Source organism: Bombina bombina, chromosome 1 (genome assembly GCF_027579735.1).
Source record: "Bombina bombina isolate aBomBom1 chromosome 1, aBomBom1.pri, whole genome shotgun sequence".
NCBI classification, from domain to species: domain Eukaryota; kingdom Metazoa; phylum Chordata; class Amphibia; order Anura; family Bombinatoridae; genus Bombina; species Bombina bombina.
In genome coordinates, this window is record NC_069499.1 from 1,491,491,238 (window position 1) to 1,491,506,836 (window position 15,599).

Sequence of the window (15,599 nt, forward strand, 5' to 3'; positions counted from 1 at the left end):
AGCAGCCTTATTAGCTCATGTAGAGAAATTAACACAAACTGTAGATAACCTCACTACAGGGTTAAATACACTACAGTTAGAAAATTCTGCTTTAAAGCAATACATCAATGATAAAATTGATACACTCACTACAAGTATTGGTTCTAGTGAACCCCAACCTAATCCTCCACAAACATTTAGTGGTATTCGTTCAGAATTTAGGGAATTCAAAAATTCATGTTCCTTATACTTCCAACTAAAACCCAAAACATATTTCAATGATCATTTGAAGGTTCTCACCACAATCTCTTATCTGCGTGGTGAACCACGTATATGGGCTAATTTGTTTTTTGAGACCAATGACCCATTGCTGTACTCATTTGATCAGTTTTTTTAAAGCAATGGGACAGCTTTATGATGATCCCTACAAACAGCTGTCTGCTGAGACAGCAATGAGGTCTCTGAGACAACATAAAAGGCCTGTGGAGGACTACATCTCAGAGTTTAAGAAATGGTCCCCAGATACACAGTGGAATGACCTCTCATTACGCAATCAATTCCGCCTAGGCCTCTCAGATACTCTCAAGGATGAGCTAGCCAGACAACCCCTCCCAGATACTTTAGAACTCCTAATAGATGCAAGCATCACTTTAGATAGACGCATCAGAGAGAGACGCTCAGAAAGGTCACACTTAGAATCATCCACTAAACATACAGCTACTACATTACCCCCACCTAAAACACCTACAAAAACTTCTGAAATTCCTATGGAACTCGGTTTCATCAGAGGTCCATTAACTCAACAGGAGAAACTAAGAAGAAAAGCTTTAGATCTCTGTATGTATTGTGGAGGGATTGATCACACTGTAAAGGACTGCTCTCAATTACAGCGTAGGAAGGGTAAGATGAACACTACAAATATATGTCTATCTGCTAAACAAACACAGTCTAATCATTGCTCCCTTCCTATCTTATTACAGTGGGATCAGCAAAGACTCAACTCACAAGCAATCCTTGACTCTGGAGCGAGCCATAATTATATAGATCACCAATTCACTACTGTAAATAAAATTCCACTCGTTAAGAAATTGGTGCCTAGTGTACTTCGATTTATTGATGGTAATGAAATAACTTCAGGACCCATCTTATACCATACCATACCATTAAGGCTCACCACACATGACCAACACACAGAGTATCTTACTTTTGATGTTATACCCTCACCTCTATATCCCATTATACTTGGTATCACTTGGTTTAAACAACACGATCCCACTATACAATGGTCAACTTCACAAGTTCTCTTTAATTCTCCATATTGTAAAAATTTGTGTCTCCATCAGGAACAAATTTTACTAGATGTTCCATTACAAATCCCCAAGGAATACATTACATTCGTTGATGTCTTTGATAAAAAAGAATCAGAGAATCTACCACCTCATAGGGTTTATGACTGCCCTATTGATCTCCTGCCAGGTGTTGATATACCTTACGGCCATATATTTCCCCTCTCAGAACCTGAGTTACAACACCTTAAAACTTATTTGGCTGATAACTTAAAGAAAGGCTTTATACGTCCTTCCACCTCCCCAGCTGGGGCTGGTATATTTTTTGTTAAAAATAAAGATCAGTCCCTAAGACCCATTATTGATTACAGAGAACTAAACAAGCGTACAATAAAAAACCGCTATCCTTTGCCTTTAATTCCCCAACTCCTTGATAGATTACAAGATGCTACTATATACACTAAATTGGATCTCAGAGGGGCTTACAACTTAGTACGTATCAAGGAGGGTCATGAATGGCTTACAGCATTCCGTACACGTTACGGCTTATTTGAATATACTGTGATGTCATTTGGCCTCTGTAATGCCCCGGCTACTTTTCAATACTTTATAAATGACATTTTTAAGGATTTTTTGGATTTATTTATGGTGATATATTTGGATGATATACTCATATTCTCTACCTCACGTACAGAACACATCAAACATGTTACCCTAGTATTAACACGGTTGAGAGAAAATTCTCTATATGTCAAACTAGAAAAATGCTTATTTCACTCCAAAGAAATAAAATTTCTAGGTTATATTGTATCACCCCAAGGTATCCAGATGGATAATGATAAGATATCGGTAATCCAAAATTGGCCTTCCCCAAAAAGTAAAAAGGATATACAAAGGTTCATGGGTTTCGCCAATTTCAACAGGAAGTTTATTAAAAATTTCGCTGATTTGACAAGACCATTAACTAACTTGACCAAATCTGATACACACTTTCGATGGAACGATGATTTAGAACAAATTTTCAATTTTTTAAAAAAGGCTTTCACTACGGCCCCTATCCTCCAATTCCCTAATTCTAAGTTACAGTATATCCTGGAAGTGGATGCATCTAATTATGCTTTGGGAGCAATCCTCTCACAGAGGCTGACTCCTAAGGACCCTCTACACCCTGTCGCCTTCTATTCACGAATACTTAATTCAGCTGAAATCAACTACCCAATTGGGGATAAAGAACTGTTAGCAATCAAGACTTCATTAGAACAATGGAGACACCTTCTGGAAGGGACCATTCTTCCAATCTTGATCTACACGGATCACAAAAATCTAGAATACTTACAATCTAATAGGACTCTTAGTGCACGGCAGGTCCGATGGAACCTATTCTTGGCTAGGTTTAATTATCTTATCACCTACCGTCCTGCAAACAAGAACAAGAAGGCTGATGCCCTCTCAAGACACTTGGTGGACCAAGTTCCGCATCCAAACCTCTCACCCTTAATTCCTCTTGACAGGTTCTTAGCTTTAACTGTAGAACAAAACAATCAGTTCAAATCGGCACAACAGGCTGACTCAAATAAACCATTACAGGTCTTGGATTTACACACGGATGGGTTGTATTATCACCAACAACAAATCTATGTACCCAACAGTCTCAGACCAACAGTCTTAAAAACTTTACATGACTCCCCATCTGCTGGACATATGGGCATAAAGAAAACTCAAGAATTAGTCTCCAGATACTTTTGGTGGCCAACTTACCTCTCCGATATCGCGGATTACGTTAAGACCTGTATGATCTGCGAAACTACTAAAAAAGGGAGGACTCCCCCGTACGGAAAATTGATCCCCTTACCGACTCCTGACCGTCCTTGGAGAGACATAGCTATCGACTATATAGTCGACCTGCCTATCTCAGAAAGGAATAACACCATATTAGTAGTCGTGGACCTATTTAGTAAAATGGCACATTTTGTGCCCTACCATAAACTCCCAACTTCTTCTGAAACCATTTCCTTAATGATCCACCATGTGTTCAAGTATCACGGACTCCCGAATAGTATCACCTCAGATAGGGGTACTCAATTTACCAGCCACTTCTGGAAACAACTTTGTCACTCACTAGGTATTTCTAGACGTCTCAGTACCTCTTTCCATCCACAAACTAATGGCCAGACTGAAAGAACAAACCAGTGCATTGAACAATACTTAAGATGTTTCATCTCAGCTAAACAAGAGAACTGGACCCAACTTCTGCCATACGCAGAATTCGCCTTCAACAATTCCATTCATTCTTCTACTAACTCCACACCGTTTTTCATTAATTATGGTTTCCATCCCTCTTTTGAATGGGATTCTATGGTCGGCAACACTTGTCCTGTTGTGAATGACCTCATCAACACTATTAGTGAATCCTTTTCATTAACTGCTGAAAATATTCGCATCGCCAAGGATCGGTATAAATTTCATTTTGACAAGAAAAGGATTCCCTCGCCTAAATATGCTGTAGGTGACTACGTTTGGTTATCGACACGTAATCTACATTTACCCCTTCCTTCCAGGAAACTGTCTTCCAGCTTTATTGGACCATTCCCCATCGTAAAGATTGTGAATATGAATGCTGTCACCCTCGCTTTACCAGCAAATCTGAAATCCCATCCTACCTTTCATGTGTCTCTCCTCAAGCCTTATAGACAGCTTCGTCACCATGATCCTTCTATTCCTATACTTCCTCATCTGCAGGATGCCACCCTGGAGTATGAGGTACAAGATGTGTTGGACTCCCGACGCTTTCGAGGGCAGCTTCAGTATCTGGTTCATTGGAAGGGCTATCCTGATTCTGAGGACTCCTGGGAACCGGCTTCTAATCTATCTGCCCCCCGATTGGTGGCCAGGTTCCATGAACGTTGTCCTGATCGCCCTGGACCCGATCCCCGGAGTTGATCCTTGGGGGGGGGGGTCCTGTCATGACTGCCTAAGTTCTTTGCTTTATCCTTTGTATAGCTGTGTCTTTTCACACTTACATAATCTCCTCCCCATCAAGCTGTTTAAATTTCCCTCCTACTCATACCAAATTGCTTGATTGTTGAATCCAGCTTCTCACCCTCAAACTTCCTTGCAACCTTTGAGACAGACGCAGCTCACCTCTCTACCAAACACAGGACCGGAACCGGCAAGCGGTGACGTCACACGCCATCGCACACGCTGCAAATCCCCAGACTCTGCAGGGGAACTACTCTGTGTCCGGACACCACTCACCCATTACTTCTATAGTAACTTTAAAAAGCGCTTCCTTCACTCCTGTACCGCAGTAAGTTACCATTATTCAACATTTACTCCAGACATGTCTCAGAACCTTTAGTTAAGATGCCTTCGTATTCAAATGCGCTAATAATTACCTAACTTCGTTATTTGTCAGTCTCAGTACCTTAAAAAGCTCAAGTGTCATTAGCTGTATTTTGCCTTATTCTTGTACTGTTATCTGTGCTGCCAATTATGATCAGATACTTTCTGTTTAACTCTTTAACCTTGCAATTGCATGTTATTATTTAAGTGGGAACCAGTTTGTCAATACTGAGTGGGGCTATATGCTCTGTGGTCTCAGCCATTGTCTCACCTATCCTTATAATAAAAGTGAACTGTATCCATTGATTCTGAACCTTGCTGCCTCCCTTCACCTATACAGAATCATTGATACTTTCACAACACTTTTAAAACTGCAGTTGTGGTCCTAAAATTCCCCTCTCTCCTTTACAGGGGTGAGATTACCTTCCACAGGCTGACAGAAATATGGCTAGTCATACCTTAAGCAGAAAAATCTGCTAACTGTTTCCCCCAACTGAAGTTACTTCATCTCAACAGTCCTATGTGGAAACAGCAATCGATTTTAGTTACTGTCTGCTAAAATCAGCTTCCTCTCACAAACAGAAATCTTCATCCTTTTCTGTTTCAGAGTAAATAGTACATACCAGCACTATTTTAAAATAACAAACTCTTGATAGTAGAATAAAAAAACTACAACTAAACACCACATACTCTTAACCATCTCCGTGGAGATGATGCCTGTGCAACGGCAAAGAGAATGACTGGGGTGGGCGGAGCCTAGGAGGGACTATATGGCCAGCTTTGCTGGGACTCTTTGCCATTTCCTGTTGGGGAAGAGATATTCCCACAAGTAAGGATGACGCTGTGGACCGGAGACACCAATGTTGGAGAAATATATGAATAAACCCTTGGCTGCAATTGTTGCGTCACTGTGGAGACACATATGTAACACATTGCTTTTTAGCTGGTTGCTTTATTTCTCATAGTAAAAAGGTGCAGGGTAGCGCTAATGAAAGCACAGAGCTCAATTTATATATGGTAAATCTATACTAATATGGTAATGTGTAAAAAATGTTTGTCTAAAAAAAGATAATAACTATGTGAATCTTTAAAAATTTATTATACAATAGTCATATAACAATAGTGCTGGCACTGATTAAAACAGTATAATGAAAAAGGACATAAGGATAAAATACATAAAAAATGGGTATTAATTTCAAGTAATATTGGCAAGAGATAATAATGGCAAGAGAAAAAGTTAGCTTGCTAAGTATTTTTGGCAGCCTAAACTGCAAATGTGTCCGTATTGGATAATTCACAAATGTTCTCAAATTGGGCACACAAAATTACCGTCTCTGCTATGTGTGGAGTTGTCCGTTGTTTTTATTGAGTCCCGTGACTTTGTGCAGAGTGATTCTCCTGGTGTAAGTAGAGCAAGTATTATTGTAGAGAGCACGCTGATAATTGTAATCCTTCAGTGCTTGCTGTGAATGATCCTGTAGCGTCCTAGGAAAATGGCCACAGTAGCAGATGTAAGGGTAGGTCCTGGGACCGAAGGTATTAGCTGGCTTCTGATGCTTTGTTTGACAGCTGTACCAAACGAGTCCTATTACCCTTACAGTATCAGAGTCGGGAGTGTACTTAAAACCCCAGATGTATTGCGGTAATCATAAGGTGGACACAAGCGGTAGGCAGATCATGGGCCGGTTAATTAAGCATATATCAGCCTCTGTGTATTGTGAGAGGGATATTGCACCGTACCTACTGTAACCACTTGAATCAGAGTAAAAAGTTAGATGCAGACGAGCAAATCTACGCGTTTCAGCCCGATAGGCCTTTATCAAGATGCTCGTTCTGTGTTAATCCAGGTTTAAATGTCTATAAGATCCTCCTTATTGGTTGGGAAGTTCCCTCCTTGGTGGGTGTGTTTCCAATTGGATTCGCAGGTGTGTTTGATGTCATTCAAGTTTTGGGAGCTTGTTTTCCAATTTGTATGGGAAAAAAAACTTTTTCTCTTTTTAGACACATTCGTTACAAACCTTGCAATAAATGTATGTACATATGTACAGGGAGTCACAATTGAATATGAAGCATAAATGTAAAGTGTACAGATATTCCATATCTATCTCTCATATAAGGAAAAAAAAGTTAATAATAATAATAATAATATTACTAACTCCTATTATTAACTTTTTTTTCCTTATATTACTAACTCCTTTAAATTCATTTATTCAACAAAAGTACTCCCATACAAAAATATTGTTCTGCATTCACACATTTCGAAACATTGTTTCTCATTCGATACGTCAAAGTGAACTCTTCATTTTCTCTTGAATTTCTGCTGTCACTTTCCTAGGTTATATATGAAGATCACGATTACATGCAACATAGCAAAAATACGGCATCACATAGATCGTTTTTTCTAAGATCGATTTTCTAAGTTCATACATATTACACCTATGAGAGATAGATATGGAATATCTGTACACTTTACATTTATGCTTCATATTCAATTGTGACTCCCTGTACATATGTACATACATTTATTGCAAGGTTTGTAACGAATGTGTCTAAAAAGAGAAAAAGTTTTTTTTCCCATACAAATTGGAAAACAAGCTCCCAAAACTTGAATGACATCAAACACACCTGCGAATCCAATTGGAAACACACCCACCAAGGAGGGAACTTCCCAACCAATAAGGAGGATCTTATAGACATTTAAACCTGGATTAACACAGAACGAGCATCTTGATAAAGGCCTATCGGGCTGAAACGCGTAGATTTGCTCGTCTGCATCTAACTTTTTACTCTGATTCAAGTGGTTACAGTAGGTACGGTGCAATATCCCTCTCACAATACACAGAGGGTGATATATGCTTAATTAACCGGCCCATGATCTGCCTACCGCTTGTGTCCACCTTATGATTACCGCAATACATCTGGGGTTTTAAGTACACTCCCGACTCTGATACTGTAAGGGTAATAGGACTCGTTTGGTACAGCTGTCAAACAAAGCATCAGAAGCCAGCTAATACCTTCGGTCCCAGGACCTACCCTTACATCTGCTACTGTGGCTATTTTCCTAGGACGCTACAGGATCATTCACAGCAAGCACTGAAGGATTACAATTATCAGCGTGCTCTCTACAATAATACTTGCTCTACTTACACCAGGAGAATCACTCTGCACAAAGTCACGGGACTCAATAAAAACAACGGACAACTCCACACATAGCAGAGATGGTAATTTTGTGTGCCCAATTTGAGAACATTTGTGAATTATCCAATACGGACACATTTGCAGTTTAGGCTGCCAAAAATACTTAGCAAGCTAACTTTTTCTCTTGCCATTATTATCTCTTGCCAATATTACTTGAAATTAATACCCATTTTTTATGTATTTTATCCTTATGTCCTTTTTCATTATACTGTTTTAATCAGTGCCGGCACTATTGTTATATGACTATTGTATAATACATTTTTAAAGATTCACATAGTTATTATCTTTTTTAGACAAACATTTTTTACACATTACCATATTAGTATAGATTTACCATATATAAATTGAGCTCTGTGCTTTCATTAGCGCTACCCTGCACCTTTTTTCCATGTTTTCTCCCATTAGCGTTTTGGAGATTCGCTAATGTTCTGGGTCAGCTACAGAGCCTGAGAGTGTTAGTATCTTTTACATTAACTTTTGCAGTTATTTCTCATAGTAGCAACCTCAGTGTGTGGCATGGGCAAGCTGTCTAATGGTCAACTTTTTTATTTATACACACACACTATATATATCTATATATATATATATATTTTATATATAACATAATTTATGTAAGAATTTACAAGATAAATTAATTTCTTTCATATTGGTAAGAGGTAGTGACTAGTGATGTCGCGAATAGTTTGCCGGCGAATAGTTCCCGGCGAACATAGTATGTTCGCCTTCGCCGCGGCGGGCGAACATATGCTATGTTCGATCTGCCCCCTATTCGTCATCATTGAGTAAACTTTGACCCTGTATCTCACAGTCTGCAGACACATTCCAGCCAATCAGCAGCAGACCCTCCATCCCAGACCCTCCCAGCTCCTGGACAGCAGCCATTTTAGATTCATTCGGAAGCTGCATTGTTAGTGAGAGGAGGGACAGTGTAGCTGCTGGTGATTTAATAGGGAATGTCCACTACAGTCCTGAAGGACTCATCTGATCTCTGCTGTAAGGACAGCACCCCAAAAAGCCCTTTTTAGGGCTAGAACATCATTTTTTTTATTTATTTTTTTTCCCTGTGTAATCTAATTGCAGTTGCCTGCCTGCCAAGCCACTTGCCCAGTGCCACCACTCATATCTGTTGTAACAGTAGTGTAAATTTAAAAAAAAAAAACTTTTTTGACTGTGAAACATCAGTCTGCTTATGTAATCTTATTGCAGTTGCCTGCCTGCCTGCCTGCCTGCCAGCGTGTGTGCCAGGACCACTTGCCCAGTGCCACCACTCATATCTGGTGTAACAGTAGTGTCAATTTAAAAACAAAAAACTTTTTGGACTGTGAAACATCAGTCTGCTTTTTTGTGTCAGGCTCACAGCGTATACTGTGCCCACTTGCCCAGTGCCACCACTCATATCTTGTTTAATAGTAGTGTAAGTGTAAGTGTACATTTAAAAACAAAAAAAACTTTTTGGACTGTGAAACATCAGTCTGCTTTTTTGTGTCAGGCTCACAGCTTATACTGGGCCCACTTGCCCAGTGCCACCACTCATATCTTGTTTAATAGTAGTGTAAGTGTACATTTAAAAATATATATATATTTTGGACACTTTCTGCCTGGGAAACAAACATCAATTTTTCTGGCCGCTGCTACAGCAGCGGCTGCAACAATACTTAATTTTTCAGGCATGTGTACATGCCTAATTTTTCTGGCCTCTGGTGCAGCACTGTGGCTTCAAAAACCAAACCAATAAAAAAAGGCACATAACAGGGATTAAACTGATAGGAATAGTACTACTTAACACACCACTCCTATCTGGTGGCACGCGCAGTGCCCCAAATTTGAAGTAGGAGGACCGACCAAGCATCTTTTTCCATCTCCCGGTTCCTAAAATCCATGCCATATACACATCCCCTGATAGGGAACGGAACAGGGATTAAACTGATAAGAATAGTACTACTTAACACACCTTATAATAACGCAGAGAGAGGAGTCTGAAGAAGAGGAGTCAGAGGAGGAAGGTGGCTTTGAGGAGGTGGAAGACCAAACACAGCAGGCGTCCCAGGGGGCTTGTTGTCACCTTTCGGGGACCCTTAGTGTTGTACGTGGCTGGGTGGAGGAAGAGACCTTCAATGACATCAGTGAGGACAAGGAACGGGACATGGCTAGCTTGGTATCCAAACTTGTGCAAATGGGGAGTTTGCGGTTGTGCAAATGGACTGTTTGCGGTGCGTTAAACGGGGAGTTTGGTCTGTCACTGTGAAGCGGGCGTAACCCTTACACTACCTGATCGATACAAAATCATACCTGATGTTTTAAAGCACGTTATTCTAAACAATTTAGGAATGTTAGGTGATTTATGCCCTTTATGGATTAAAACCAGACTCTGCATCAACTATGTAATTTTCCGTGGGAGTTTTGCCATGGATACCCCTCCGGCATGCCACAGTCCAGGTGTTAGTACCCTTGAAACAACTTTTCCATCACTAATTCGCCTGCCTATTGAAGTCAATGGGGGTTCGCCCGGTTCGCGAACGGAAAATTTTAAGTTTGCGACATCACTAGTAGTGACGTATGGGATATACAATCCTACCAGGAGGGGCAAAGTTTCCCAAACCTCAAAATGCCTATAAATACACCCCTCACCACACCCACAATTCAGTTTAACGAACAGCCAAGTAGTGGGGTGATAAAGAAAGGAGTAAAAAGCATCAACAAAGGAATTTGAAAATAATTGTGCTTTATACAAAAAAAATAATAACCACCATAAAAAGGGTGGGCCTCATGGATTCTTGTCAATATGAAAGAAATTAATTTATCTTGTAAACTCTTACATAAATTATGTTTTCTTTCATGTAATTGGCAAGAGTCCATGAGCTAGTGATGTATGGGATATCAATACCCAAGATGTGGAACTCCACGCAAGAGTCACTAGAGAGGGAGGGATAAAAATAAACAGCCATTTTCCGCTGAAAAAATAATCCACAACCCAAAATATAAGTTTATTCTTCAAATGACAAGAAAAACTTAAATCAGCAGATGAATCAAACTGAAACAGCTGCCTGAAGAACTTTGCTACCAAAAACTGCTTCTGAAGAAGCAAATACAACAAAAAACAGTAGAATTTAGTAAATGAATGTAAAGACCACCAAGTTGCCGCTTGCAAATTTGACCAACTGAAGCTTCATTCTTAAAAGTCCACGAAGTGGAGACTGATCTAGAAGAATGAGCGGTAATTCTCTGAGGCGGTGCCTGACCCGACTCCAATAAGCTTGAAGAATCAAAAGCTTTAACCAAGAAGCCAAGGAAATAGCAGAAGCATTCTGACCTTCCTAGGACCAGAAAATATAACAAATAGACTAGAAGTCTTCCTGAAATCTTTAGTAGCTTCAAAATAATATTTCAAAGCTCTCACCACATCCAAAGAATGTAAGTATCTTTCCAAAGAATTCTTAGGATTAGGACACAAGAAAGGGACAACAATTTCTCTACTAATGTTGTTAGAATTCACAACTTCAGGAAAAAATGTGAATGAAGTCCGCAAAACCGCCTTATCCTGATGAAAAATCAGAAAAGGAGATTCACAAGAAAGAGCAGATAACTCAGAAACTCTTCTAGCAGAAGAGATGGCCAAAAGGAACAACACTTTCCAAGAAAGTAGTTAAATGTCCAAAGAATGCATAGGCTCTAAAACAGAAAGAACAAAGATTTGTCCCTTCAAGGAACTTGCAGACAAACCCTTATCCAAACCATCCTGAAGAAACTGTAAAATTCTTACAATTCTAAAAGAATGCCAAGAAAATTCATAAGAAGAACACCAAGAAATGTAAGTCTTCCAAACTCGATAATAAATCTTTCTAGAGAGATTTACGAGCTTGTAACATAGCATTAATCACTGAGTCAGAGAAACCTCTATGACTTAGCACTAAGCGTTCAATTTCCATACCTTCAAATTTAATGATTTGAGAACATGCTGGAAAAACGGACCTTGAAACAGTAGGTCTGGCCTTAACGGAAGTGGCCAAAGTTGGCAACTGGATATCCGAACAAGACCTGCATACCAAAACCAGTGAGGCCATGCTGGAGCCACCAGCAACACAAACGATTGTTCCATGATGATTTTGGAGATCACTCTTGGAAGAAGAACTAGAGGCGGGAAAATATAAGCAGGTTGTAAACACCAAAGAAGTGTCAGTGCACCCACTGCTTCCGTCTGAAAATCCCTGGACAGGCATCTGGGAAGTCTCATATTTAGATGAGAAAACACATCTGGATGGAGGGACCACCCCCCTGGATGTAAAGTCTGACGGTTGAAATAATCCGCCTCCCAATGTCTATACCTGGGAAATGCACCACAGAAATTAGACAGGAGTTGGATTCCGCCCAAGCAAGTATCCAAGATACTTCTTCATAGCTTGTGGACTGTAAGTCATACGCTGGAGATTGACAAATGCCACTGTTTGAGATATTGTCTGTCTGAAAACAAAATGAACGGTTCTCTCTTCAACAGCTCCCCAACCTGAAAGACTTGCATCTGAAGTGAACATAGTCCAGGTTAGCCGAACAAAAGAAGCCCCTTGAACCAAATGCTGGTGATTTAACCACCACGTCAGAGAGAGTCAAACATTGGGATTTAAGGATATTGTGATATCTTTGTATAATCCCTGCACCATGGATTTAGCAAACAAAGCTGGAGAGGTCTCATGTGAAAATGAGCAAAGTGAATCGCATCCGATGCTGCAGTCATGAGACTTAAAATTTCCATGCACATAACCACAGAAAGGAATGACTGAGACTGAAGGTGCCGACAGGCTGCAACCAATTTCAAACGTCTCTTGTCTGTTAGAGAGAGTCATGGACACTGAATCTATCTGGAAACCTAAAAAAGGTGACCCTTGTCTGAGGAATCAAGAAACTTTTGGTAAATTGATCCTCCAACAATGTTTCCAAAGAAACAACACTAATTGATTTGTGTGAGATTCTGCAGAACGTAAAGACTGAGCTAGTACCAAAATATCATCCAAATAAGGAAACACCGCAATACCCTGCTCTCTGGTTTCCATAAAGCAGGGCACCTAGAACCTTTAAAAAGATTATTTGAGCAGTTGCTAATCCAAATGGAAGAGCAATTAATTGGTAATGCTTGTCTAGAAAAGAGAATCTCAGGAACTGAAAATGATCTGAATGAATCGGAATATGAAGGTATACATCCTGCAAGTCCATTGAGGACATAAAATGTTCTTGCTGAACAAAAGGCAGAATAGTCCTGAAAGTCACCATTTGAAAGATGGTACTCTTACATAACGATTCAAAATTTTCAGATCCAAAAATTGGTCTGAATGAAATTTCCTTCTTTGGGACAAATGAATAGATATGAATAAAACTCCAGACCCTGTTCCTGAAAAGAAACTGACATGACTACCCCTGAAACTCCAGGACTGAAACACACTTCAGGAAAGCCTGAGCTTAACTGGATTTGCTGGGATAAGTGAGAAAAAAAATCTTCTCACAGGAGAACTTACTCAGAATCATATTCGATACCCTTGAGAGACAATACTCTGAAACCATAGATTTTGGACAGAATTTATCCAAACATCCTTGGAAAAAAAGCTTAATCTGCCCTCTACCAGCTGAGCTGGAATGAGAGTCGCACCTTCATGTGGACTTAGGGGCTGGCTTTTGGTTTCTTAAATAGCTTGGAATTATTCCATTTAATGAAGGTTTCCAATTGGAAACAGATGCCATAGGGAAGGAATAGGTTTTTGTTCCTTAATTGACAAAAAGAACGAAAACGATTAGGAGCTTTATATTTACCCTTTAGGTCTCTTATTACCTTGGAAAGAAAGAGATAGCAATCTAGACTTAAAAAGTCATATCAGCATTCCAAGAATAAAGCCACAAAGCTCTTCTAGCTAAAAAACAAAATTTATGCTTACCTGATAAATTCCTTTCTCCTGTAGTGTGGTCAGTCCACGGGTCATCATTACTTCTGGGATATTAACTCCTCCCCAACAGGAAGTGCAAGAGGATTCACCCAGCAGAGCTGCTATATAGCTCCTCCCCTCTACGTCACACCCAGTCATTCGACCAAGAACCAACGAGAAAGGAGAAGCCAAAGGGTGCAGTGGTGACTGGAGTATAATTTAAAAATTTTTAGACCTGCCATAAAAAACAGGGCGGGCCGTGGACTGACCACACTACAGGAGAAAGGAATTTATCAGGTAAGCATAAATTTTGTTTTCTCCTGTTAAGTGTGGTCAGTCCACGGGTCATCATTACTTCTGGGATACCAATACCAAAGCTAAAGTACACGGATGACGGGAGGGACAGGCAGGCTCTTTATACGGAAGGAACCACTGCCTGAAGAACCTTTCTCCCAAAAAACAGCCTCCGAAGAAGCAAAAGTGTCAAATTTGTAAAATTTGGAAAAAGTATGAAGAGAAGACCAAGTTGCAGCCTTGCAAATCTGTTCAACAGAAGCCTCATTCTTAAAGGCCCAAGTGGAAGCCACAGCTCTAGTAGAATGAGCTGTAATTCTTTCAGGAGGCTGCTGTCCAGCAGTCTCATAGGCTAACCGTATTATGCTACGAAGCCAAAAAGAGAGAGAGGTAGCCGAAGCTTTTTGACCTCTCCTCTGACCAGAATAAACGACAAACAGGGAAGACGTTTGTCGAAAATCCTTAGTTGCCTGTAGATAAAATTTCAGGGCACGGACTACATCTAGATTGTGTAGCAGACGTTCCTTCTTCGAAGAAGGATTAGGACACAAAGATAGAACAACAATCTCTTGATTGATATTCCTGTTAGTGACCACCTTAGGTAAGAACCCAGGTTTAGTACGCAGAACTACCTTGTCTGAATGAAAAATCAGATAAGGAGAATCACAATGTAAGGCAGATAACTCAGAGACTCTTCGAGCCGAGGAAATCGCCATTAAAAACAGAACTTTCCAAGATAACAGCTTGATATCAATGGAATGAAGGGGTTCAAACGGAACACCCTGTAAAACATTAAGAACTAAGTTCAAACTCCATGGTGGAGCAACAGTCTTAAACACAGGCTTGATCCTAGCTAAAGCCTGACAAAAAGCTTGAACGTCCGGAACTTCTGACAGACGTTTGTGTAAAAGAATGGACAGAGCTGAAATCTGTCCCTTTAAGGAACTAGCGGATAAACCCTTTTCTAAACCTTCTTGTAGAAAAGACAATATCCTAGGAATCCTAACCTTACTCCATGAGTAACTCTTGGATTCGCACCAATATAAGTATTTACGCCATATTTTATGGTAAATCTTTCTGGTAACAGGCTTCCTAGCCTGTATTAAGGTATCAATAACTGACTCAGAAAAACCACGTTTTGATAAAATCAAGCGTTCAATTTCCAAGCAGTCAGCTTCAGAGAAATTAGATTTTGATGTTTGAAGGGACCCTGGATCAGAAGGTCCTGTTTCAGAGGTAGAGACCAAGGTGGACAGGATGACATGTCCACTAGATCTGCATACCAAGTCCTGCGTGGCCATGCAGGCGCTATTAGAATCACTGATGCTCTCTCCTGTTTGATTCTGGCAATCAATCGAGGAAGCATCGGGAAGGGTGGAAACACATAAGCCATCCCGAAGGTCCAAGGTGCTGTCAAAGCATCTATCAGAACCGCTCCCGGATCCCTGGATCTGGACCCGTAACGAGGAAGCTTGGCGTTCTGTCGCGACGCCATGAGATCTATCTCTGGTTTGCCCCAACGTCGAAGTACTTGGGCAAAGACCTCCGGATGAAGTTCCCACTCCCCCGGATGAAAAGTCTGACGACTTAGGAA